This window comes from Stenella coeruleoalba (genome assembly GCF_951394435.1).
Source record: "Stenella coeruleoalba genome assembly, chromosome: 19".
NCBI classification, from domain to species: Eukaryota; Metazoa; Chordata; class Mammalia; order Artiodactyla; family Delphinidae; genus Stenella; species Stenella coeruleoalba.
In genome coordinates this window covers 55,633,470-55,659,141 of record NC_137165.1, presented here as the reverse complement: position 1 = coordinate 55,659,141, position 25,672 = coordinate 55,633,470, and the positions used below count along the sequence as shown (strand labels likewise).

Below are 25,672 nucleotides of genomic sequence, written 5' to 3'. Positions count from 1 at the left end.
TCTCTCTCTTTAATGGCCAGCCTATTAAGCTTGTACTATCTTACACACCCTAATCAACTGTATAATTAAATTTTTCGGGCTTTGCAAGTAGACCAGCCCATCATCTGCAACTAATAATAATTCTGCCTCCCCCATTCCTCATTCTTATCTCGTTAAATTTGCTCCACTTGCCAACATAATGTTGCATACTACTACTGACAATGAAGATCTCTGTTCCTGGCGTTTACAGTGCTGTTCAAAACCTAAGTCATCCAACACAGTAGTCACTAATCACATCAGGCTGTTGAATGCTTGGAATATTTCTAGTGCCACCAAGGAACTGAATTTTTAATTTTTCTTTCATTTTAATTATTTTAAATGAAAATTTAATGCTTGATTCAGTTATTGGAAAACTGAAGTAGGTTTAAAACACCTTGAGTGTGTGAATATCTACCCTTTTAGCTGCACATTTTAGGAAATCCAAATTCTGGTTATTTGTAAAATGTAGCCTCCAAAGTGAGATGTGCTATAGTTGTAAAATATACACTGGCTTTTTGAAGGCCTTGTATGAAAAAATAATGTAAAATATCTCATTAATTTTTTTATGATTACATGGTGAAAGGACAGTATTTTTGACACACTGGCTTAAGTAAAGCATATTAAAATTGATTTCACCTGTCTGTAGTTTTTAAAAACGTGGTTACTCGAAAACTTAAAAGTTCTTTATGTGCCTGGCTTTATAGTCCTATTGACAGTGGTGCTGCTCTAGGGGTACTTCTGTTCATCATGATACTCACCACTGGATTCACGCAGGTATTCTCAACCATCTCAGAGAAGTTACCGTTCTTACAGTTTTAGGAAAATGATACCAGTCACTTAGACAGGCTGAGTTGTGGGAAAACACACTGTAGCTTGGATAATTAATTTACCCTTTGATTGCTGGAAAATGTAATGTCTAGTCTAGTTTAAAGAGTGGGAAGTGATATCTTAGATCCTACCCATGGAGCCCAGGTGGATATGCCCTCCCTGGACCATGGGTCACAGAGGAAGTATGAGAAAGGGAATGAACCTCACTGAGCCTTTACTCTGTACCAAGCCAGCTACTTCATTTTGATTAAACTGCCTTTTGGGGGCCAAGTAATCACTCTGTCCTAGGCATCTGAAAGACTTTATCACATGTACTCTTCCCAGCAATCCCCTGGAGTTGTCATCATCATTCCCATCTTGCAGACAAGAAAACTAAGGCTTAGAGTTAAATGCTTCACCCGAGTCACACAGCTGCTAAGGACAGAGCTGTTGAAGTCTGCCTGATTCTGAACCCTGGGCTTTTCCCACTTTACCGAAAGGTGTATCAGGGGCGTGTCATAAGCATCACTGGGGCGCTGGACTCTAAGATCTGATGAAAGTTATGGACGCGTGAACATCCACGGGGCAAACACTTTTGCATAGCGTTTGGCTTAAAATATCCTGAGTCTGGGCTCTCCCACACTCCAGGGAAAGTACAGATAAATGCTGGGAAATATGGACCACGCCCACCCCAACCCCCCATTACAACAGCTCCAGAGGGACAGGAGTGAGCTGTGACCTGGGAGTGACAGGAAGTGACAGCTCTGGAGCCAAGACTCCAGAGCTCAAGGGCATTCAGCAACTTTCCTTGTTTACAGGCTCTTCCTGGAGGGACGGAGGGAGGGAGGGGTGTGTGTGTGTGTGGCCAGAAACCAGGGAAGGGGTGCCTGGTGGGAGCCTCACTGCTCCTCCCTCCTGCCTGGGGCCTCAGAAGGCAGGGCTTGAAATCAGATCAGCCCGACCTTGCTTGGTTTCACTTCGCTTCTACCGAGAGCACAGCGCTCAGCTGAGGAGTCGGTCGCCAGAGGGAGCCAGGTGCATCTGGTGCTGCTCTGGGGCAGGCTGGTGAATTTCCACCTTGACCCTGCAAGATGGAACGTGCAAGCCTGGGGGACCCCGGAGCCAGACACCCTGATCACGAGCAGGCTGGGCCACACCGGGCAAGTTACCTGTGCCTCGGTTTCCTCATTAGTTTTCAAAGCCACTGATAATACCGTGTACTTCCTAGAACTACTGTGAGGATTAAATAAGCTAACACAGGTAAAGCCCTTACACGAGGATGCATAAGGGATGAGCACTCGTAATGTGTTTGCTGCGACAATGATGCTATCACGTGTTCCTTCTCAGCAGGTGCCTTATGTCTATACCTTGAAAGGTAGGAGAATTCCAGCATCCCCAGTGACTCTCTGGCCACGGTCACTCCCCTAGTTCAAAGAGGACACATACCTTCAGTGTCACCTGAGGACACCTAATCCAAAAGGCTCCCAGGATGACCCCTTTCAAAGTCCCTGGGGGCCCCAAGATGAACTGTTGCGGGGCGGGGCGGTGGGTGTCCTCTGGGCGTCCGAAGCCCAGCTATAGATTGTAGTCCAGACCAGCAGTGAGATCGAGCAGCCCCGAGACTTGGTCTCTTTCGCTATCTGCCTTCCCTTCTCCTTTAACCTTTTCGAGATGCGGGAGGAGCCTGGCTTTTCTTAGACAGGACTTCAGCTCCTTCCGATCTCAGTTCAACACGGTGGATGAGGCGGAGGTGGGAAAAGAGAAAGCCCTCCAATTCCTCCCTAGGATGTGGGTTAGCAAACGTAGGAATTTGGGGGACCAGCTACCAGCAACAAGTAATGCACAAAATCTCAACACGGTCAGCCCCCAATAAAATATAGCCTGGTCCTTTGGACCTAACCTGACTCTCATTACAGGTGTCCACAAATGGTACTGCCAGCCCTAAGTTTCTTCTGTGCTCCCTCTGGCTCTCTACTCCCACCATCTGATTGAGCCTTAAACCCTCAGGACCAAGGGCAACATTCTGAGGAACAGAGAAGGGCTGCAGGGAGTGGAAACCTGAGTGTGGAGGGGAAGGAAGATCAGCGAACAGACGCCGGAACACAGAGCCTGGCTTCACTGTCACCACATTGGGGAGATCCGAAGCTGGGGTCTGCAGACCAAGTTCAGTTACCCCCAGAACTGCCTGGATGCAGGTATAAGAACCCAGAGACTCTCCCAGGGAGGCTAGAGGCTGCCCTGGCTGACACCATCTGTCACCCCTGATGGCCAGGGCAGAAGACGGTGGTCTGAGCAGCCCTGGCTGAGCAAGAGATGCTGTCCCTGAATACAGCCCCAGGGATCTTTCTTGCCCTGGCACTGTGGCTTTTCAGATGCCCTCACCCCTGGGATGAAGGAATGAGGGGGAAATGCCAGCAGTTTCTTACAGTCTGGGTAACCCCACACTGTGCTCACCTGACCCAAAAGGGAGACCCTTCTGCAGTTTGGGAGGCTGAGTGGAGACCACCAGTGCCCCACCTGCTGGCCAAGGAGGGCTCTGGATGTCGGTGCTGCCACCCTGGCCTGGAGTCCCGAGCTGCAAGCTGGCAGTGCCTGGGGGAGACTCTGATGTACATTACTGGAAGGAAGCCCAAGCCTCCTTGTATTTTAAGCTAGAGCTTCAGGGACACAGTGAGTGGGAATGCGGGATGCTCACGGCTCAACTTCCTTCCCAACACCCTGCAAGCCAAGAAAAAGCCAGGTCTAGCCGTGCGCACGAGCCCCTCCCAGCACAGTCCTGCACCCCAGCTCCCTGTCCAGAGCACGCTGGCAGGCGCCCAGCCTTCCGGAGCACCCCCGAGGTGCTGGCCCTCAGGACACTCTGCCAGAAGGGTCCAGGGCTCGGTTCCTTTTCCCAAGGTTGAGGAAAAGCCTCCAGTACATAGGTCAGAAGACAGCGGCTCTCTCAGCTTCCAGGGCCAGATTGCTCAACCCCTCTCCCTCCGCCCCCAAGCCTTATCTCTGGCATCAACCCAGGTCCTGTTCCTCCAAGGGACAGACTCCTCCCTCCTCCCACAGGGACAAGATCCTCGGAGCCTGTGGAAGCTCCAGCCACAGGAGGCGGTTCCGGCCTCTGAGCCGTGTCCATTCCCCGCTTCCAACTCAGAGGAGAGGGGGCAGGGAAGAGGGCGACAGAGGGGTGGCCAGCTGCAAACACCTTGCCTGCCACACCTGGGCACAGCCTGTCCTGGCCGCAGAAATCAATCAACCACTCCAAAGGTGGAGGCGGTTAGGATCCCTGAACCAGAGCCAACCCGAGGCCCTGCTGGGAAAGTTCCTGACATGCAAAGAAGGGTCTCCGAGCCCTCTCCCAGGTCAACATCTGCCCATCCCCACCTCCCCACTTTGTAGACTAGACTCTCACGTGCTGGGGGCTCCAGTCCTGTGAGGGCAGCAGGACAGCAGCAGCCTGGGTGTGTCCGTACATCGGACTGGAAGGAGAATCGGTGAGTGGGCGGGGGTGAGAGAAATGAGAGGGAAATGGAAGAGCGGGGTCAAGAAAGAGAAAGGTGGGAATCCCAGAAAAATGGAAGGAATGCTCAAGGTCCAGGCCTGAGCTACGGAGTGTCACGTGAGCTATGGTCATCAGTGAGCAGGGACTCCAGGAACTCAGGGAGATGGCAGAGGGGCTGAGACCCCAAACCACTGTCTTATTTTCAGTCCCTGCAGGGGTCACCGGGATCCTTGGGAAGACCAGGAGAACCCACTTGGGTATCTCCCAAGGCTCACTGAACCCCCCGTTTGTAGGAAGGAGCAGCTGTCCCCAAGGACTGGAGGGGCAGAGTCCAAGTTCGGAGGAGATAAACCACACTAATCGGTCCGTCACATGGCAGCTCACACAGGGCAGCTGATGTAAGCTGGAACCCACAGGCACCCCCAGACTCACACAGGGTCCTAGCTTCCCCCCAGGGACGGAGCCTCCCAAGTCACGAGTGGGTGCCCCGTTACTGCTTCGGGAGCCCTGGGGCCACCTACAGGCTCGGCTGGGTCCAGCCCCGGTCCAGCAAACTCCCCGTTCCTGGGGGGAAATCCACAGCTCGGCTTTCCCCTTCCTTTGTGCCCTGTTCTTTGTTCTCTTAAAATTCAGTCCATCCTGCCGGTGGTCCCCTCCTCCACCCCAGCCTCAGAAAGGGGGCCGAGGGGGTGGGGAGTTATTAGAAACCCAGACTGTGCAAAGAAGTTGCGTTGCTGGAAGCCCTCCTGTAACCGGGCCTCTCATTGTTTACGCGGGCTGGATGGGGAGAGCTTGCTCTGGTCCAGATGGCCTCTGAGGGTAAGGATGAGGGAGTCTCCTCCCCCCCCAGCACCCAAACACCCTAAAGAGGAGCTGGGGGCTTCACACAGCTCAGGGACCCTTGCCCCGTTCAACTGCTCAGATAGAGAGCAAAGAACAGGCACTGTGGACGCAGCCCAGGGACGTGGGAGCCTGTCAGGTTGCAAGGGGCTGCAAGAAGAAAAGAAAAGGCATTGTATTTCCCCTCCATTCTCCCAGGGAAAAAAAGAAAACTTCCAAAGCGCAGGCTGCGGCGTCTCATCGGGAAACAAGGAATCTGGTTTGAGTTAGCAGAGAGCACCCCTCCCCCAGTCTCTCTCATACACATACACATACACACACACACACACACACACACACACACACACACACGCGCACGCACGCACGCTCACACGCCCCGGCTCGGGCTCCGGCCTCCCCCAGGAAGCCCGCCTAGCCTCGGCCCTCCAGCCCTCGCTCCGGATTCCCGCTCAGCACTCACCGGAGGCGGCCCGGCCCGCAGAGTGGCTCAACGGGACGCAGCCCGGGCAGGGGGGCAGTTTTGTGCCCCCGACGGGGGGCGCTCCAGGGAGGGGGCGGAGCTAAAGACGGCCGATCCCAGTTCCACCGCCCCAAGCGGGCGATTAAATCATTAACCGACCGCTCCCGGCTCGTGGCCAGGCCGGGAGCGCTCCGCCGGGTCCCGCGCGTAGCCCCTTCCCGGGCTCGGAAGCGGCCCCACCCCGCCGGTCGGCGCCTCGGCCTACCCCCGCCTCGGCCTCCAGGTCTCCCGAGGAGGCGGGCGCGCGGGGCGGGGGCCGGGCGGGGAGGGAGGGGTGGGGAGAGAGCATTTGTTCCTTCAGCCGTTCCCCTTCCAGGCAGCTCTTCGCCCCTCTTCTCCCCGGCCCGGTGACATTGGGCGGCGTGTGCTGCAGCGCGCGTACGAGAGATAGTGTACACGCCTCCGCCACTACGGGCGAATAATCCGGTTCTTATTCATGGAGTACTCTGTGCACTCACGCCCCCCTCGGGGAGACCGCGGGCCACGCGCCGCCGAGGGCTGTGCTCCTGCCCCCAGGGACACACACCCGGGCAAAGGAGTGGTACGTTAAAAGCCGGGTCCCCCGTCCCACCGCACCCTCATCCCCACCCCCAGCAGCGCCCGAGGCGGCACCGGCGAATCCCAGTCTGGGGAGAGGAAGTCGATTGGGAGCGGGATTTCGCCGGACTCTCTGCCACCCCGTCCTCCCCAGCCGCTCTGCACGGACACAGGGTGCGTGGCCCCGGTCCCAGACGCCCGGGCCGCCCCGCACGCGCCCGGGCCCCAGCCCTGCCACACGGGGCGGGCGCAGAAGTGGGGAGCTCTGCCCCGCTCCCCTCCCCACCGTCCCTATCGCGGTTTTTTCAATCCCCTCTGCTCCCTAGGGCGGCTCGAGGTCCCCCAACCGAGCCCACCCAGGCCCCGCAGGGCGCAGGTGGCTGTCGCGGCCAGAAGCGGGTGCCCGTCGCCTACCTGGGTCCGCAGAGACGTGAGCGCCGGGCCGGCGCGGCTGCGCTCTCCCCTCCGTGGGCTCCGCGAGGCGCCGGGGCTGACGACCCATGTCCGCGCGGCGTCGGTTTCTCTCTGGCTCTCGGGCTTTCGGGGCTGGGAGCCTCTCGGACACTCCCCTTCCAGGCTCCTCCCGCGCCCCTCCGCGCTGATGTCACCGCGTCGCCGCAGCCAATGGCGGTTGGGAGCCTCAGCCGGGCCGCTCGGCCTCCGCGGTTCAAATCAGAAAGCCCGAGACCCCGGGAGCTTCGTCGGGGGGCGGTTCGGCCGGGAGGCCGTCCTGGACCCGGGCCGGTGGGGCCCCGGGGCGCCCCCGCCTGGCTGCGCTCCGGCCCTGACCCCCCCCCCCAACCTGGGGCCACGGGGTCAGGGGCGCGACTCCCCCCGGGGGCCTAGCACGAGACCCTCCTGAAGCTCTTCTCCCTTCCGAGCAGTGACCAGACAACAATAGCCCCCGCCCCGGGGCGTTTCTGCTCCCTCCCTCCCCGACCCAGGACGAGGGAGATGGAAGCCCCCAGGGTCGGCGCCGCCTGGGTGTGGATTCCATCCCAGCCTCTTACGGGAAACGAGATGGGGGAGGAGCCGGGCCCCGAGGCCAGGCCCGGAGCGGGTGTAAGAAGGGTTTGGGCCTGGTGACCTGCCTTTGATCCTCCTGCTTTCCCCTGTGTCCCTTGCCTCCTGAGTAGCCTCCCAAACGGAGTTCTATTCCAAGTGAGCCTCAGGGGCGATGCACTCCTGAGACCCGCGGCCTGAATCCTATGAGAATCTTTTTAGAGGAATAACTTCCATTGATAAATGATCGTTACTAATAAAGTGGCCCAGGAGAGTACACAGCACAAAGTGAAAGCTCCCTAGCTGTTAGCAGCTCCCTCGCCTGGGTTTTTGTTTTAAGAGAAGGGGATCCGGGTGGACTCCCTCCCACTGACCTTCAATGGGACCCCTCAGTGGGTCCCTTTGGGCTGGTACCTTCCCGGACAGGGCTCCCAGTAAACCCTCCCCCAGTGCTGGTATCTGAGGTCCCTTCCACCTAAAATCAAAGCTGAAGTCTTATCTGTGCCCTAAAACTTTCCTGATTCTCTGAGGCACCTCCCCCCACCACTTCTCTTTCCCTCCATTGTTAACCAATTATTTTGTCTTTAGGTCTAGCTGTTAGTAATTGGTTCTCCTTTAACAGGTGTCTGTCCTTCCACAAACATTGAACGTTCATTGAAGTTCGCCTATGGGGATAAAGGTGAATTCAGTGGTCCAATCCCTGCCCTCAGTAGGCCCTCAGTGGTTGCAGGCTGCTCTGGGAAGGAGCTCAGCAGATGCTTCTCGAGACTGGTCACCCCTGCATTGCTAGCGCGCTGGCAGGGAGTCTTGATTGAAAGAAAGTGCTGGGAAGGATAAATTAGGAATTTGGGAGTAACATATACACACACTGTATATAAAATAGATAACAAGGACCTACTGTAGAGCACAGGGAACGCTACTCAATATTTGTAAGAACCTATATGGGAAAAGAATCTGAAAAATATATATATATATCTGAATCACTTTGCTATACACCTGAAACTAATACAACATTGTAAATCAACTATACTTCAATTAAAAAAATGAAATAAAAACGAAGTGCTAATTTTCTCTGATGGTTGGAATCCCAGATCTGTGAAATTCGAGGGGCCTTTGCTGAGGCTAAGTTCTGCTTGGAGCTTTCAGACTAGAGCTGCCTACAGATAATCAGAGGAAACTAACAAAATGGAAAACTTGAAGCTTGAATACCTACCTTGAAATTTCTGGCAAGTTCCAAGCCCCTGACTTTGGAGAAGGATTTGAGGTCTTAACTGCACCTTTGGTGTAACTTGACCTATAAGCCTTTAGGCCGGGACGTGTGTCTCTGCCTGTTCTAGCTGCTGGGACCTGCCCATGGGACTTGGGCGTGTGTGATTCTCACAGCTGCACGGGCCTGTCTTCCCACACCTGTCCACCCACCCCAAACACACACATCCCAGCGTTTGTGAACACTGGGTTCTGAGCATTTTGGTTCGCATAATTTGGCCCCAACCCTAGCAGGGTCAGTTATGTTGGTTAATCCTGTTCCCTTATAGAGGAATTGGAAGACCTCACTCACTCTGGTCTGGTGTTTGCCATAAAGCATGACGCTGGGCAGATCCTGTCACTTTCTGGAAGGTTCCTTCCCACACAAATGCTCTATGACTGCCCATATCTATTCTGAGTCCCCCACCCCCTGAATTTCCTTCTCCCGAGGTTAGATGAGAAGGTCTTGGATGGACACCTCAGGGTGTCACCAGGGCCTGACGTCAGCACAGTTTGGGGTGGAGCCTCTGTGACCTGAGGCCCTGCCCCCTCCCTGGGCCCTTCACTCCCACTGTTCTGGGCAGAGGCTCTTTCATTCCTTGGTTCCCTGTTCTTGCGAATCACCTGGGGCCCTTTCTCGGGGGCCTGGGCAACTTCTGCAGTGCAACCTGGGAAAATCCCAGGATACCAGGCCACTGGCAGAGGGCCTGGGGCTCAGGGCGAGGCCCTCCACTATGTGCTGCAAAGGCCACCTCTGGGGGCTCTGTTGCCCCAGGCTCCAGGCACGTGAACCCACCCCCTCACCCACCCTGAGAGTAACACGTCAGGGCTCTGGGGCAGCCAGTGCACCTAGAGGATAAAACAACAGGTTGTCCCCATGGGATCCTTGGGGACAGGATGGTGTCTGATTGGTGTCTGAATCCCCAGTGCAGGTTGGAACTGAGCCGTGTTTAGTAACCCCCCAATGAGCTCGCTGGGTCTCGTTTACCCTCCTGAGATGGCAGCCCCCGAGGACTCAGAGGTTGAGGGAGACACTGGGTTTCAGAAGACCCCTGGCCTAGAGGGAGAGACACTGTTCACTAGGCTGGGGACTCTCTGGGGACAGGAGGTGGCAGGAGGGTTGAGCTGAGCCGGGAGAAGGTGACGGGGGTGTGGGTCAAGGGGTGGTGGCAGAGCACAGAGGCCATGGAGTTTGCTGAAATGAGTCCAGATGTCCAGATGTGGAGTCAGAACCTCTGGATTGTGTGACCTTGGTCTGAGTCACATCTGTAAGGCGGTAACAATCCAGACAGGCGGTGATCAGGAGCGTGGAAGGAGACAAGCATGTGGCCTTGCTCTGTGAACTGTCTAGTCCGAGGGAAGGGAACCACAGTTAATATTATCGTTGCTGAGTCAAACTTCAGGTTTCTGGGGACTGTGGCCCCTCCATCCCCCTGCCAGGGAAAGAACAGATGACATAGCCCCCTCCCCGCCCCATGCCCCACTTAGGAGGCCTGTCTGTCACTATTCATCATCGTGTTATCAGCACGCTGCCCTGACCACTGGGAGTTGGGACATTTCCAGAAAGGTGGGTGGTGACACTAAATGTCTTGTTTATCCAGGAGGGAGAAAAGAATGCACAAGAAAGATACAGCCAGAGCCCTGGGCTCCACAGAACCTTAGCATAGACATCAGCTAAAGACGTCTGGGAAACAGGGACCCTGGAAGGAATGTTCCGTGTGGTCCCCAGAGTCCTGAGGCCCAGAGCTTCACCCACCAGTGACCCCTGGGACAAGCAAGAGAGCCTAGCCTTGCCCCCCGCCAGCCACCCCCACGCCCCCCCACCCCGAGGCCTCCCCTTGCCTCTGGATCAGGACCACAGGCCCTGGGTGTGACAATCCCACTATCGCTCTCTGATCTGAGAAAAGTCACTTGAGCTCCCGGGGCTCAGTTTTCTCACCTGTAAATGGGGACCACATGGTGTGAGGTTGGTGGATAACTCAGGTCAAAGGTCGGCGTACAGTCCAGACCACACCGAGGGCCCCCCAGGTGGACACTGCCCAGTCTCAGAATTAAGGGCCAAGTGAGACTTTCTGGAACAAATTTGTTCCTGAGCCTCCGTCCTTGGGCACAGAGTGGGCCCATCCCCGCTTGTGTTTCCCAGAATTGAGCTAACAGAAAGATGAACCACATTATCTGCAAGAGGCCGTCCTGGGCTTCTGATAAAGGTGTCTGTCGGGCTCTGGGGCTGAGGAGGAGGGGGCTCCCGCAGATGGCCGCGCTTTCTGTTCTTGTCTCTGGGGAGAGGTGGGCAGAGCCCCAGCTCTGCTGCAGGGCAGCCCCTGACAACCAGATGCCCTCCTGGGCCTCCGGAGAGATGGACAGAAAAGGGACTGGAGGAAGGAAAGAGCATCTGTTTGTGCCCAGAAAAGGCTTGCCTTCTCCCCGAGAGACCGGCTCGGAGGCACATGCAGCCTAAATCGAAAGCACTTAGAAAAGGCAAGGGTTGCTGCCATGTGTTGAGACTTTACTGGAGGTTAGGAATTCTGCATCGCAATCCTCGTTGCTATCATGCATGAGTTCCATTATTCAGATTAAAAACAGGAAAGGCTAAACAACTTGCCCAAGATTGCACAGCTAAGACATGGGAAACCCTAAGCAGTGGGGCTCTGGAGCCTAGAGCTCCAGCCACAAAACCACGAGACAGCAGGAAAGGAAACAGATTCTGGCTGAAGCATGAACGATCTTGTTACCATAGAGCCACGGCGGGCAAGGGACAATCGCTAGAGGAGACTGGGCACCATCTCACCAAGCCGACTCCCATCTGCCCCAGAAGGTTCCACATTGTTTCAAGGAGAACTGACACACCCTGCTTCAAGGCAGTTACGATAGTATCATCACCTTCTGCCCTGTCACCACACTCCCCCAGCCCACATTCACGCCAAAGGCCTCAATTCAATCTGTTCCGGGGCCCAGTGCACAGCCCAGGCTTGGAGAGGAGAGGAACTGAAGGCATCACTCAGCCTCCTCTCTGTCCCAGTGTGATTTGACACATCTGCCCAGATGTTCCAAGCGCGTAAAGGAACCGCCTTCTCAAATCCGCAGCTTCTGGTGTCTGTGTGTATTTTGTTGGAGTGCTCCCACCTCCTTCCCTTCCTTTGCACTGAGCGCCCCAAATCCTAGACCTTTGGGTAGAACATCTGTTGCTTATGCACTTCTGTCTGGCGTCTCGCTACACTTCCCTAGCCCCCTGGGCACACAAAGGGAGGCTCTTCTGCAAGAAAGGAGCTTTAAGGGACATCTGTCTTACCCTCCTGAGTCTGCTGCCCACGTTCAAGGCAAAGGCATTATGTCTTGAGCCAACGGCTGCAAAGAAGAGGTGAGAGTGGAGAAGGGTCTGACATCTCTGTATCTCTTCTCATTGTGGGGAGAATAAGAGGCGCAGAGAAACAGGTCTGTGGGCTGGGTATAATTGTCAAAGCTCATCATGGTGGCTACAGAGTTTGTTTTCTCTTCTCCAGAGTTTTCAGTTTCCTAAGTGTGGTCTTGGCACGCGTGTGTGTGTGCGTGCGTGTGTCTGTGTGTATGTCCTTCCTCTGCTCCTGTGACGCCGTTGAGTCACAACAATAACGCCTCCTAGCCAGATGGCAAGGCTAATTTATACTTCCCAGCTCGATGGCCTGATGCTGCAGGACGCTAGCTGTGTCCCCTCTCCAAGCCCTGTGTCCCTGCCACGAGCCAGTTGCTCCCCAGAAAGCAGCTGCAGCTGAAGGCAAGGTGAGTGGGCAACGAGGAGTGAGTTTCAGGCAGCAGACTGCCCCAGGCCCAGTGCAGCAGATTTCTGAGTAGCAAGGAAAATCCCAGCTGAGTGGCGTCTAGGGAGTACTCCAGCAAAGAAAACCTTTTCTTGTTCAAGTCCATCTGGGGGTTTCCCTGGTGGCGCAGTGGTTAAGAATCCGCCTGCCAATGCAAGGGACACAGGTTCGAGCCCCGGCCCGGGAAGATCCCACATGCCGTGGTGTAACGAAGCCCATGTGCCACAACTACTGAGCCTGCGCTCTAGAGCCCGTGAGCCACAACTACTGAGCCCGCATGCCACAACTACTGAAGCCTGTGCGCCTAGAGCCCGTGCTCCGCAACGAGAGAAGCCACCGCAATGAGAAGCCCACGCACCGCAACGAAGAGTAGCCCCCGCTCGCCATAACCAGAGAAAGCCCGTGCACAGTAACGAAGACCCAACGCAGCCAAAAATTAAAAACAAATAATAAGGGCTTCCCTGGTGGCGCAGTGGTTGAGAGTCCCCTGCCGATGCGGGGGACGCGGGATCGTGCCCCGGTCTGGGAAGATCCCACATGCCGCGGAGCGGCTGGGCCCGTGAGCTATGGCCACTGAGCCTGTTCGTCCGGAGGCTGTGCTCTGCAACGGGAGAGGCCACAACAGTGAGAGGCCAAATAAATATATATATATTTTAAAAAAAAGGCCACCTGAAGTTTACTGGGAGAGAGACCTGGGGTGAGAAGGCTTATAGGTCTTGAAATGGAATCTATAAGAAATTAATTACATGGAAATTTGCAGAAGAGAAGGTTTTTCCCTTTTTTTTGAGCAGATATTTGGGCTAATGCTAGCAATCACCTAGGCCACTCACTTTATATAACAGAATGTAAAATCCAGAGAGGTGAAGTGACTTGTCCAAGGTCACACAGCCAGCTACTAGCAGAACCTGGGACAAGACGTGAGCTCTTCTAAGCCCGGGGCTGTTCTTGTTCTACTAAGTGGCTGGTTTTTCAAGCATTTTATTTTTGTAAGCAGGGGAGTCCTTCCCTCCACCCTCTAAAGGAAACTGTACAAGATATTATATAAAACAGATCAGGTGGTTCTGTTGTGTTTGAAGTGGAGCAAGGGTCCCAGAACCCCGCCTGCTTTACCTTTTAATGCAGTTCTTGGGGCATTTCTGGGAGACCCTGAGGCTTCACGGCACTGTCTGAAAACCCCAACACTAATCCTAGCAATAGTAAGCCCTCAGTACATAGTTTCCGTAAGACACCAGGCACTCTTTTAAGAGTTTTGCATGTTTTAGCTCATTTGCTCTCCAAAAAAGCCCCCAGGAGATCCTACACCAGTGGGGTACAGGTTCTTTACAGAGCTCCCTTATCTACGTTCCCTGGCAAAGAGCGTCTCTTGGCACTCGGGCTCTTAAAATGGGATCTTTGCTAGTTGAGGATGACCTCATGAGTCCACACACCATCCCCACCTGGATGATCCAGTCCTAGTACCCTGTCTCATCTCCTCCTCCCTCCTTCCCCTCTTTTCATTTCACCATTGTCTCCCCCTTCACCAGAGGGGTGGAAAAAGCATGGCTCCAGGGGGGGGCACCTTTCTAGACTTGCAGAGTCCACAGGCAGCCTTGCTGGTCTTATCCGAAGGCAAACTGCTGGCTTGTGGGTGGCACACAGCCTGAGGGTTCATTCTCTTCGGCACACGCAATCATTCCGATCACTTTTACTGCAAAACTCCTCCCCACACAACCCTTTTACTATGCCTCCGGATTCCACGGGTCTCAGGAATTTGGAGAGAGCACAGAAAGAATGGTTTGTTTTTGCTCCATGAAGTAAGGGGTTTCAGCTGGGAAGACGTGAAGACTGGTGGTGACTCAAGGGCTGGGGGCTGCAATCATCTGGATCATCTTCACTCGCATGTCTGGTGGTCAATGCCAGCTGTCATCTGGGATCCCAGCTGGGCTGTCAGTTGGGACACCTAAGTGTACCCTCTGCACACGGGATGGCTTGGGCTTCCTCACAAGATGGCAGCTGAGTACCAAGCGCAAGCATCTTAAGAGAACCAGGTGAAAACTCTATATGACCATTTATGACTATATTAGTTTCCTAGGGCTGCCGTAACAAAGTACCACAAACTGGGGAGGCTGAAACAACAGGAATTTACTGCCCCCCAGTTCTGGAGGCCAGAACCCCAAATCAAAGTGTCAGCAGGGTTGGTTCCTTCTGAGGTTTCTAGGGAGAATAGTTTCCATGCTCTCCCCTAGCTTCTGGTAGCCTCAGGCTGTCCTTGGATTGTAGCCACATCTCTCTAAACTCGCCTTCACGTGGCGTCCTACTTGTGTCTTCACATTTTCTTCCCTCTGTGCGTGTTTGTCTCTGTGTCCAAATTCCCCCCTCTTATAAGGACACCAATCACATTTGATTACAGCCCACCCTAATGACCTCACCTTAACTCGATTATCTGTAAAGACCCCATTTTCAAATAAGGTCACGTTCACAGGTGTTGAGAGTTAGGACTTCGACTTCTTTTGCAGGTGGGTGGGGGGAGGGTGGGGGGAGGAACGATTCAACCTGTAATGTGATCTAGCCTTGAAAGTCACATAGCATCACTTCTGCTGTAGTCACAAGCCCCTCCCACCAGATGCAAGGGAGGGAACATTGACTCTACCTTTCCATGGAGGAGTGTCCAAGATACACGATAAGAAGAGCACATGAGATGGGAGATACTGTTATAATCATTTTTGGAAGATACAGTTGGCCACGACAATGTTTAAAGAAAAAAAATGTATATATATATTTTTAGTTGCTAATATCTAAGAATAAGGGGGAGTCACATAAAATGTGGATTTTTTTGGGGGGGTACCGTGCCACATGGCTTGCGGGATCTCAGTTCCCTGACCAGCGATCGAACCCGCACCCCCTGCAGTGGAAGTGCGGAGTCTTTAACCACTGGACCGCCAGGGAAGTCCCCAAATGTGGATTTCTGGGTCGTGAAGAATAAGAAGAACCTGACAACACGGGGCTCTCATTCCCCCCGGCAGCAGTGAGAGCTGCCCCTTGTAGGAGGCTGTCGGGTTCTGTAGCTGACCCAGTTCCTGAGCCTCCCTCTTCCGAGGCCCAGTGTCAGTTGACAGCTAATCACTGTGCGTGGCTGTTATCTCCCTCCCACTCCGCCTGCCGCTCTCCTGTATGTCCTTGCTGCCCACTCCCCGGGGGCGGGGGGGATGTCTGTGTGTGCCCCCAGGTCCAGGCCAGGCAGAGGCACCTTCCTGGGGGCAGAACTCCCCCTGGGGTGAAATCCTGGTGTCGTGACTGGAGCAACTCCACCCCCATCCCAAGGACAACAGAAAGGAGCCGGCCTCTGATTCACGGCCCCCGTGTCTGCAGGGCTGGTCCAGGCAGGAGGACGAGGCCAGACAAGCACAGGCAGCTGGCTGATTACAGAGGGCAGGGTGATGCGAACAGACGTGGTCACAGCCACCCTCGTGGGGCCCCAGCAGCCCACCGCCTCCGCCTGCCCCCCGCCGCATGGGTCTCCTTCCAAGAAATGACATGGGGGCTCCTTCTGAGGAGGCCTCCCTGCCTTCCTGCCATGCCCAGCCATCCACATCTTCTAGAGCCTTCCTGGATCTTCCTTGCTATCGGCCAAGTCCCTTTACAACACATGCCACTAAAGTAAACAATGCCAAGGTTGCCGCTCATATTTCAATGTCATCCCAAGAGCCTTGAACTTGAGCAATGACTTTCTCTCCAGAAGAGACAGTGGAACAGAAGCAGGCCAGGACCGGGAGTCAGGGACGGGGCTCCAGCTGGGGTCTCCCACAGGGTGTGGGTAGGCCCCTTTACCCTGAGGAGCGCTGAGCTCCCTTCAAGCTGGGACACACAGCGTTTGAGCTCGGACAGTCCCCGGGCGTTGGGGATGTCACTGAAGACACTGGCCCTGTCACCTGGGGCAGGTTACTTGGGCCTCTCTGTGTTTCCGTGCCTGCCTCTGTAAGACTGAATGAGTTCATCGATGCAGAACAGTTAGGAAAGTGTCTGGCTAAGTGCGAGCTCTTATTCTTATTTACGTGTGTCCTCGATGGCATTTGGGGGTCCTCCAGGGTGGCTCTGTGGTCAGGTCCTAGTAGAAGTTGGGGAATGTGGATCTTTGCCTTGAGAGGTGGTCCCAGGTACCAGGATAGAAGCCTACCCAGTCTCTCCACCGACCAGACACCATGTCAGGTCGAGAAGACAGGTGGGTCCTGCCCCCACACATATACGAGCCCCCTGCCCCCCCCCCCCCCGCCGCTCTCCCAACCCCCTGTGCTTACCCAGTGACAGCCACAGAAGGGAGAGAGGCCCCCAGAGTTCCGGTCACCAGCATCTGTGATTAATATTGTGCAGGTTGGTGGCCGGTGAGGGTTCTCCTGACCTCAGGGAACGACTGTTGTTTGACTTAGAGGTGGAAACAATTTGAGAAGGGGAGGAGGTTGGGGAGAAACAGGAAAACAAGCTTCCCATAATTGCCAATGTAATTCAGGGCTGGCTGGCGCTTTTCTACAGAAATCTAAAACTGCTGGGGGAGGAGTGGGAACGAGGCCCGAGGTCTGGGAGGTGCCTGGTCCTGGGCCCCTGCCAGCCTCTGCGAGCCCACTGAACCGAAACTCCCAGAGATAAATGTTGCACATCGGTTCCCTAGGGCTGCCATAACAACTGACGGTAAATTGGGTGGTTTAATTCTCTAGCAGTCCTGGAGGCTAGAAGTCCAAAATCCAGGTGTCAGCAAGGCCACGCTCCCTCTGAAAGGCTCTAGGAAAGAATCCTTCCTTGCCTCTTCCAGTTTCTGGCGACTCTGACAATACTTGGCATCCTGGGCTTGTGGCTGCATCCCTGCCATCTCTGCCTCCTTCTTCACGTGGCCTTCTGTATGTCTCCTGGGTCCTTTCCTCTCCTTATAAAGACACCAGTCATTGGATTCACAGCCCACTCTAATCTGGTGTGACCTATGACCGCCTCTCAACTTAACTAATTACACCTGCAGAGAACTTCCTTCTAAATAAGGTCATATTCTGCAATTCCAGGTGGATGTGAATTTTGGGGGGGACGCTATTCAACCCACTACAGCACCCTCGACTACCTCATCTGGGGTCACACCACAACCCTGTAAATTTCCAGAAAGTCTGGACTAGATCAGGAATCGGCACCTCGGATTGTTTGTGTGTGGCCCAGGAAACTAAGAAGAATTTTCACATTCTTTAATGATTCAGCAAAAATAAAAACCAGAATGATATTTCATTGTGTGTGAAAATGATAGAAAATTCTATCTTCACTGTTCGTAAATAAATCTTGATTGGAACACAGCCAGGCACCTTCATTTAGCTACTGCCTTTGGCTGTTGCCTCGCTGGGAGGGAGGCCTCATGGCCCGAGAAAGCCTGAAACATTTACTATCTGGCCCTGTATGGAAAAACCTCTGCCCAGCCCTGTGGACATTGTTATCCGTTATCCTGAAACAATGTTTCCTGCCTGGTCTGTGGCCACTGGGAGGATGGAGGCTTCTCCAAGGGCCCAGGTCTCCTCCTCCAGACCCAGCAGCGTCTGAACCAGGGGCGAGGCTGCTTGGTGGTGAAAGAGGGGGCACAGTGGAGCCAGGTGGGACTTGCGTGGGATCCAGGCTCCGGCACTCACCCAGCAGGCAGGTCCCTCGCCTCTCCACTGTCTAGGTGTCCTTATCTGCTAAACGGGGAAGTGGTGAAATTCCTGCATTCCTGGCAAGCCTGCTGTGACGGAGGCAAGGCTGCAGAAAACGCCTTCAGCACAGTGGTGGGCGGGGCTCTAGTCAACAAAGATCAGCTGGTGTCATTTTGTCGTGTGGCTCCAGCCGGCTCAGGAGGTTACAGGCCATAAATGTCCAAGACCTTTTTACATTCTCTAACCTACCAGAAAATCCCACCTATCCTGGTGAAAACTTCCTGAAAGCCTCCTGGGTGTAATTTCACTCCTGATCAACACTGAGAAAAGGAAGGCGAGCCTCTCTCCTCTGCTTGAGTGGCAGAGTGGGACTTCCCAAGGGGTTGTCACCATCAGAAGGCACAGGTGCTGTGGGCCCACCTTGTGCTGTCCCCCAGGGGAGCCTGGCCTGGATGGATGGTATCCCAGTGCCCCCGATTACCCGCTGAGTTTGTACCACAAGGAACACCAGCAGGAGGGTGGAGGACAGAAGGAGGGCCAGTGGGGAGAGGGTGGTTCTCCAGCCCCCGAGCTGCCCCTGTGCGATATCTGTCTCCATCCCGCCTTCTCTGCAGGTTCTAGAAACTTCCTTCACTGTCTGCCACGGCAGGCTTAGGGTGGTAGTGGTACCCAGCTGTCCCTAACCCTGGGTCCAGCAGTGCCCCTTCTAGCTCCCCCAAACCTTATCACGACCTGGTGACTGGTCTTTTTATGAAACTCTCCTCTAACGATCCGAATCTGATGGCTCTGTTGCCTTCCAGCATGTCTGATACATGGCTCTAGAAAGGCAGTTTAACTCTCCCCTGCCAAATCCCCCAGATTTCTAAGATGCAGAAGTTTCCTACTGACATTTCCAGCTGGGAAGCGTCCTGAGGCAGGGTAGAAGACGGTAAAGGCGTGGAAGTCAGGACTGACGGAATCAGAATTGTGCTTGAAGCCACGAGCTCTTCGATGATTCCACATAAATGTCATTTTATCCACGAACGACAGCAATGATCCCTTACATGTGTAGCGTGCTGTATGGCTTACAGATTGTGCTCACGGGTAATCTCCCTGCTAACACCCACACGCTTTGGGTGAGGGATACAGCGCAGTTTTCAGCATCCCCCTTTTCTGGAGGAGGAATGCCCACATTTGGTATATAGTGAGGATCTGTGCCAGGTGGCTGCTTTGACAAATAAAAAATAGAGGATGCCCGGTTAGATATGAACGTCAGATAACGACACATAACGTTTGAGGATAAATACGTCCCATGCAAAACTTGGTTTGTGTTTTATCCGTCAACCCTAAGTTGATCCCAGGTTTGCTGTGTCCAAGGCCCGTGTTTTCTGCCATATCACTTATACTGACCAATAAGATTCCTGAAGATGGCCTGGCACCAGTGTGGATTTCCCCCGGATTTCTACCAGATGTCACCAACAATTGGTCAGTCTTGGGGAGTGGGTGTGGAGATGGGGGCGGGGAGATCCTATAGAAGGAGGATCTATCTCTTGTTCTCTTAGGCAAGTCTATGAACAAGACCCCCTCCATCAGAAAAGTCTGGGCAAGGCTGTGTCCCCAGACATTCGTGCCTGTGTCCTGGAGCCCTCGGTAGGGAACACTGGCCTGGGGACAGCACAGACCCTCAAGTGGCAGGACAAAGCATCTGAGAAAGCTATAAGGGGGATGAGATTCCCTCTGAACCTGGGGTCACAGCATCCCCTCCTGGCTGAGGCCGAACTGAGCAGAAGATCCAGCGCTGGACGAAACCCGACGTGCTGGCCCCTCCGTCCCACTCAGATCATATTTGTGTCCAGGAGATGGTCCTTGGGTCCTCCCAGACCTTCAGCATGGCCGTCCCAGGGCCCACCTGTAGGGGGCGCTTCTAGCTGGGCCAGCAGGCTGCCTCCATCGTCAAGTACCAAGCATCAGTAGGAGGACCAGATCATTTATAGACCAAAGTGAAAGGGAGCGCCACAGATGATTACAGAAGGAAAATAGGTGCAGAGAAGGACCTGCAGTGGCCCTACTCATCGGCGACTTTATCCGGGTCCCACAAGGCGCTGCTGAGCAGATTCCAAACCCTCCAAGACTAGGAGGCTGCAGGCAGTTGGAACAGAGGGAGGTGCAGCCAGCCCAGTCCCCCCCTGTCCTGCAGCAGCCCCCCGCGCCCAGCTGCAACGAGAAGGAGCCCTTCTGTTCAGTTTGGAGTCAGGTCGTTCCTAGCTTGGTCCCACGTCCACGCACCAGCCTCCAGGGCAGAGTCCAGAGAGGTCACGGCCGAGGGTGTCCCTGCGTTCAGATCCTCTGGAGCAATGGGTGATATTCTTTGGGCTTTGACCTCCTGTGTCCTCTGGGGTAACCTGGGCCCTGGCTGAAGCTCTGGCTAAGTAGGAATAAGCCCCACCCCGAAGGGCTTGGTTGCCTGGGACGGTCAACTTTGGGAGGAAAGTGAATCAAACACTATTTAGTTATTTCCATTCCCAGGGTGCTGCTTAGCTGCTGAGCAATTGGCTTTAGACAACCCGAATGGCCCCACTGGGAAGTGGTAAGGCCTCCTGGATTTCCCTGGGGCCTCTCAGGGCCAGCGTTTGAGCAGGGTGGGTGTGGTCTGTGCTGGGAGCCTTGGGGCAGGCGGTCAGCCCTTCTTGAGTCTGATGGAGCCAATGGGCTGACCGAGCTGGAGCCGACTTCTGAGGCCCGCCCGTGGCCCATCCCTGCTCCTTACACTGCAGCTAACACGACCTCCTCCATACCCAACCTCCAGAGCCAGCTGCTTTGAGCGATTCCTCCCTGCCAGAAGCTAGGATGACAGAAAGAAAAACATCGCTTGCTTTCTCCACCTGCAGACTCCAGCCAAGCCTCGCTGCCAAAGTGCTTTGCCATCAAGATTGGGAAACTGAAAAAACGCAGCTCTGGTAGTTCCAGACCTGCCCTTCCACGTGCAGGACAGAGAAACTGGGAAAGGGAGGGTCAGGATGGCGTCTCCGTCTAAGAGGTTATTTCCCTACGCTTCATTCGTGACATGAGTCTGTGGTTGGAAAAGGTAGAAGTTGCACCCATTCCACAGATGAGGGAGGGGAGGCTGGTGGAGGTTGAACTCAAGTTCAACCTCAAGCTGGAATCTGTGGGAACCCAGGTCTGCCAGCCCCAAGCTCTTTTTGATTAGCCTTGCCAGTCAAAAGCGCTCTTCCTGGTTGGCAACTCGGGGAGTTCTGAGAAAAGAAAATCTGAGAGGCCTCTTTGATGTTCTCTGGGTGAGGTTACCTTTGCTCAGTAGAGAGAAGGAACGTTATGTATAATCCAAGCCAGTACATTGTATCACCAGATGTCTCCTTGGCTTTGGAAAGCACCTTCCTTTGCCCTCCCACTTCCTTCTCAGCAGTTTTACCTTCCTTATTGTTTTGGAGAAACGTATTGTCTTTTTTTTTCCTCCTAGTGTATTTGACTGGTATTGTTGCTGGAAACAGCCAAGGTCCATGCCCACTGGTCACAGTTAGGGAGGCGCCAGTCTGGGATTAGAAATGATGAGGAGGAAGACTGGAATTCCAGAATACCAGGAGGTTTCCCCCCGGGTCTAGAACAAACACACCTCTACCACCGGGAAGACACGCTTCTGACGGTGCAAGACTTTCCTTCAAATCTCATTATTTCCCTGGATCTTCCTGTCAGTCTGGTTGGTGGTAGATGAGAAAACTAAGAGGCACTTCAAGGGGGCAGTGAGGGAGGGGTTATTAGGAGTTTGGGATTAGCAGATACACACCACTATATATACAATAGATAACCAACAAGGACGTACTGTATAGCACAGGGAACTCGACTCAATATTTTGTAATACCCTGTAAGGGAAAAGAATCTGAAAGAAAAAAAAAAGACATATATGTATGTATAACTGAATCACTTTGCTGTACACCTGAAAGTAACACAACGTGGTAAATCAACTGTATTTCAAAAAGAAAAAAAAAAAGAGGCATTTCAAGTCTCAGTTTGCAAGTGACCGTTCTAGAACCAAACCCACACTTCTGACTCCAGTTCTGGAATGTCTTCCCCTTACTACCCTTTAACCAAACATCCTCAAATCAGTTGTGGGGGGTCACAGCTAATGTGGGGCTTGGGTTCCACACTGTGTACAATGTAAAGATTATGGGTGGTCAAAATTGCCCTGGAAAATCCCTTAACCACCTTGAAAACTACTCATAAAGTACAGTGTGCAGGGTTTGTACTGTAATACATACAGAAGGTCTCTTATCTGACCTCCACTTAACAAATATTAGCGATATTCATTGATTCTCTCTGCAAAGCATGGAGAAACCCATCCTACCCTGGAAACCGAAGGCTTATGTCCTGCTTTCTCTGATGCCCACACATTCCTGCTCCTACCAAATTGAGTTGTATGTTTACAGAGTCACTCATCACTGTTCCCAAACTTGTTTATGCCAGTCATGCTTTTTATAGTAATTATGTAATTTAATGAAATATGATCTAAGTGGATAGGATAAGCGGGCAGAATGAGGACAGTTATTTCTTTGAAAATTACATCGAATGCTTTGGAAAAGGAGTTACTTTGATAAAGCAAAGTTGCAAAAATAAAAAGAGTGCTGAATTAGGGACAAGTACAGTAAGATATTAGGGAAAGAGTAATAACATCTCTGCTCTTATATCAAACCCATCATTTCTACTCTGGTAAGCGGAGACTCTCTGTATTCACCTAATTTTAGGAGCAGCAGTTGGTCCTGTGACTTCTCTTCTCTATGGATCTAAGAAGAGGTGTTGATTTTTCCATTTGCTTCGTTTCCCACCCATTGTTAGGACGGGCTGGCACCTTCCAAGCTCCTCACATGCCAGAAACCGCAAGTCTGCACTTCAAAATTTCTGTATATTTTTGCTTTAAAGAGATAGAAACTGGAGTCCACTGATGATATGCTATAGATGTGTAAGAAAGACCAGAACTCTGCACACTGAGCCCATTCTCAAAAAAAAAAGGAAACATGCTGTGCCAAACATGAACGGATCGGCGGATGAATTGACATTGGTGAGTTTTAAGTAAAAACAAAGTGGAGAAGGTGCCTACGTAATAGGTATTTTGAATTCCCTGCTTCAATTATGTTTTGATTAGTTGAATGGCCTCCGTATGACTAAATGTCTAATATGCATTAAACAATGTAGACTATATAAAATAAGTGTACTGTGTAAAACTGAATGCCTTTACATGTACCATTAAAATGAGTTTTCCTTCACTCTCTGTTATTGGAATCCATCTGACTTAACTATTGGGAGGTAAGCGTGGTCTATTCTAACGCCAGTGTACTCAGAAATTCAGCGATTCCGGCCCTAATTCTAAATCTGGGTGGATTAACTATGTTAGATCCACCAAATGCCAGGGTGGTTCTTATTACATCAAGGTCACTAGGGCCTGAGGTGCTGGCTTTGTCGAAATTAAAGTGAAAACGGGCAAGAAACTTGCCTTCACACATAGGAGAGGCAGCATCTGTCTCTAGAGCCAGACTGCTTTAGAACAAACCCTGGCTTTTCTAATTCTCAGGGGCAAGCCACTTACATTCTCCCTGATCCAGTTTCCCTCCTAAGGGGTGGGCACAAGCATGCCATGGGTTAATCAGTGTAAAGTGATTAGAACAGTGCCTGGCACAGGGTGAATGCCATAGGAGCGTTAGCTATTGCTATTACTATTATTATTAATCATTACCATTGTGCCTCTAATTGGGCGTGATCTGAGAAGCTCTTCTCTTAAAAGTGTAAAATAAATAAGAGTGCATTGCACTTGAAGGCACAAATGTTCACTCACCTATGAATTAAGGCAGCAGAAAAACTTGAAGCCTTGACACTGCAACACCACAGAAAGGCTAAAAAGGGGTGTTTGGGGACCAGATTACTTGACAGCAATGTGGGGCCGGGGAATCCGCATTTATCCTCCAGGGAGAAGAATAATCAACATCGCTTCAGGACTCCAAAAAAAAAAAAAAAAGTTTATTTATAAAATACTGACCAGTTTGACAGGACATGGGACTTCTCGTGGTCTATATTTCAAATCAATTTTTTTGTTACCTTTCATTCAAAAAATAAACCTGCTAACAAGCTATATGACATATATATATATATTTTCTTACAGACAGACACCTGCCATAATGAATACTCTCCCCATAATTTTTCATTGTATCTTTTAAATCAAAAAAATAAAGATTTGTGTTGGTTCTTGTTTTTGGAGTCTATATGCGTAAAAGAAAGTAACACATTTAAATGCTTTTGGTTATTCTTACAGAAACAAAGAGAAGGGGGTTGGTCCCAAGAGGGCACCTGTGCTCAGGTGGTGGTCAGGGTTGCCGCTGCCCAGGACCACACAGAGGCACTCAGGGGCAGGCGGCTGCTGTTCAGATGGTCCCCCCTCCCCCTCCAGCCCCTCACCAAGTGTGGGCACCTTCAGATGTGCACCATGGGAAGGTAAGGGGAGCCTCTGCCCAGAGTGGGCTTTAGGGAGGCTCTGGCACCTTTAAAAGCTCTGCCCAGGGAGGTGTGGACAGACAGAAGGCCTCCAGCCAGCGTGCGCAGGGCGGGGCAGCCGGCAGCATCCCTGTTTCCTCTGAATCACGGCAGTGCCAGGTGGGGTGATTGGAGGAGAGGCAGCCTGTGTTTGCAAACTCCCTGGAGCCCTGGGAGGAAGGTGCTTCTGGAACCCGGAGCAGCTTTCTGGTTCACCTTGGCAGTCTGGGTGTGGAGCTGATGTGAACACAGGAGGGTGTGGCCAGGAGGGCAGAGGCAGCCCTGGTGTGCCAAGTGTGAGCTGCGGGGCGCAACACCAGACTTCCCGAGGGCACGGCGAGGCAAAGCCGAAGGAGCCAGCGAGCGAGTGTCCTGATGTGAACCCGCTTCAGGTGGCGTCACACAAACACGGGCCCTGGCATCACTGGCCCAAGAAACCAAAGGTCAGGGAGACTCCCTGTGCCCCGTGGGCAGTGCCCACGCACCTTTCCAGAGCAGCCAGGCGTCTGGGTGGGGGGCGGGAGCCTCCGCTGCCCCAGCAGGTATGTAAACAAGGGCAAAGAGATGTCCTCTCAGAAATCCAGAGGTCCACAGCTGGGGACCTGGGCTTCCAGATGTGGCTGGGGCAGTGGAGGCTCCATTTCAGGTGGGTGGGGATGGACTGAGGCTGGGACTTTCACTTCTGCCCGGCCCGCCTTCCCAGCTCCTCTAAGAGCTCTGGCCTTTCAGACAACAGAACCCAGCCCGCCCCACGTGTGGGAGTGACTCAGGCTGCCTGTGCCCCGCACAGGAGACGGCGTCAGCCCTCCGAGGGGGCTGCGGACACACGGACGCTGTGCATTCTGTGTATATCGGCGTGTGTGTGCACGAGCCCAGGTGTGTGTGTGTGTCAGCATGGGTGTGAAGGAGCACGTGGGGAGGGGAGGGCAGGCATCTTAATGCACAAGGTGATTCACAGAAGGCAAAGGGAATTTGGCGTACAGAGCGTTTCTACTGACCCCCGTTTCCTCCTCCCACATCCCTCCCTGGGCTACGCAACAAGCACCGGACCGGGAAGGGCTTTAAATGGTTCAACACACGGCAGACAGAGGAAAGGATGAGACTGTCTCGGGGGGGGCGGGGGGGGGGGCGAGGGGAGAGAGAGAGATAAGGAAAGACAAAGCAGCATCACCACCACATGGCCCGCAGCTGTGCACGTTCCCCTAGGGAGACGCCAGATGTGTACAGGGCCAGAACCTCAGGCCTGTGTCCTCCTACAGGGGAAAGACTG

At 53.3% G+C, this 25,672-nt stretch overlaps 1 protein-coding gene across 4 annotated transcripts in view; it reads right to left on the bottom strand.

The window, feature by feature from the left end:
- The window catches only part of CDC42EP4 (CDC42 effector protein 4), a 30,839-nt gene extending 14,270 nt beyond the window's left edge, over positions 1 to 16,569 (bottom strand). For 2 of the 4 annotated variants that reach the window (XM_079905846.1, XM_079905844.1), the window contains exons 1-2: positions 16,531 to 16,569; positions 6,630 to 9,809 (exon numbers count right to left, since the gene is read on the bottom strand). The gene's annotated coding sequence lies outside the window, so the exon portion shown is untranslated. Of the gene's footprint in view, positions 1 to 5,618; positions 6,124 to 6,629; positions 9,810 to 16,530 lie in introns of those variants that run through there. The other 2 variants (XM_079905845.1, XM_079905847.1) reach the window with 2 other exon arrangements.
- Between the last annotated feature and the right edge of the window lie 9,103 nt (positions 16,570 to 25,672).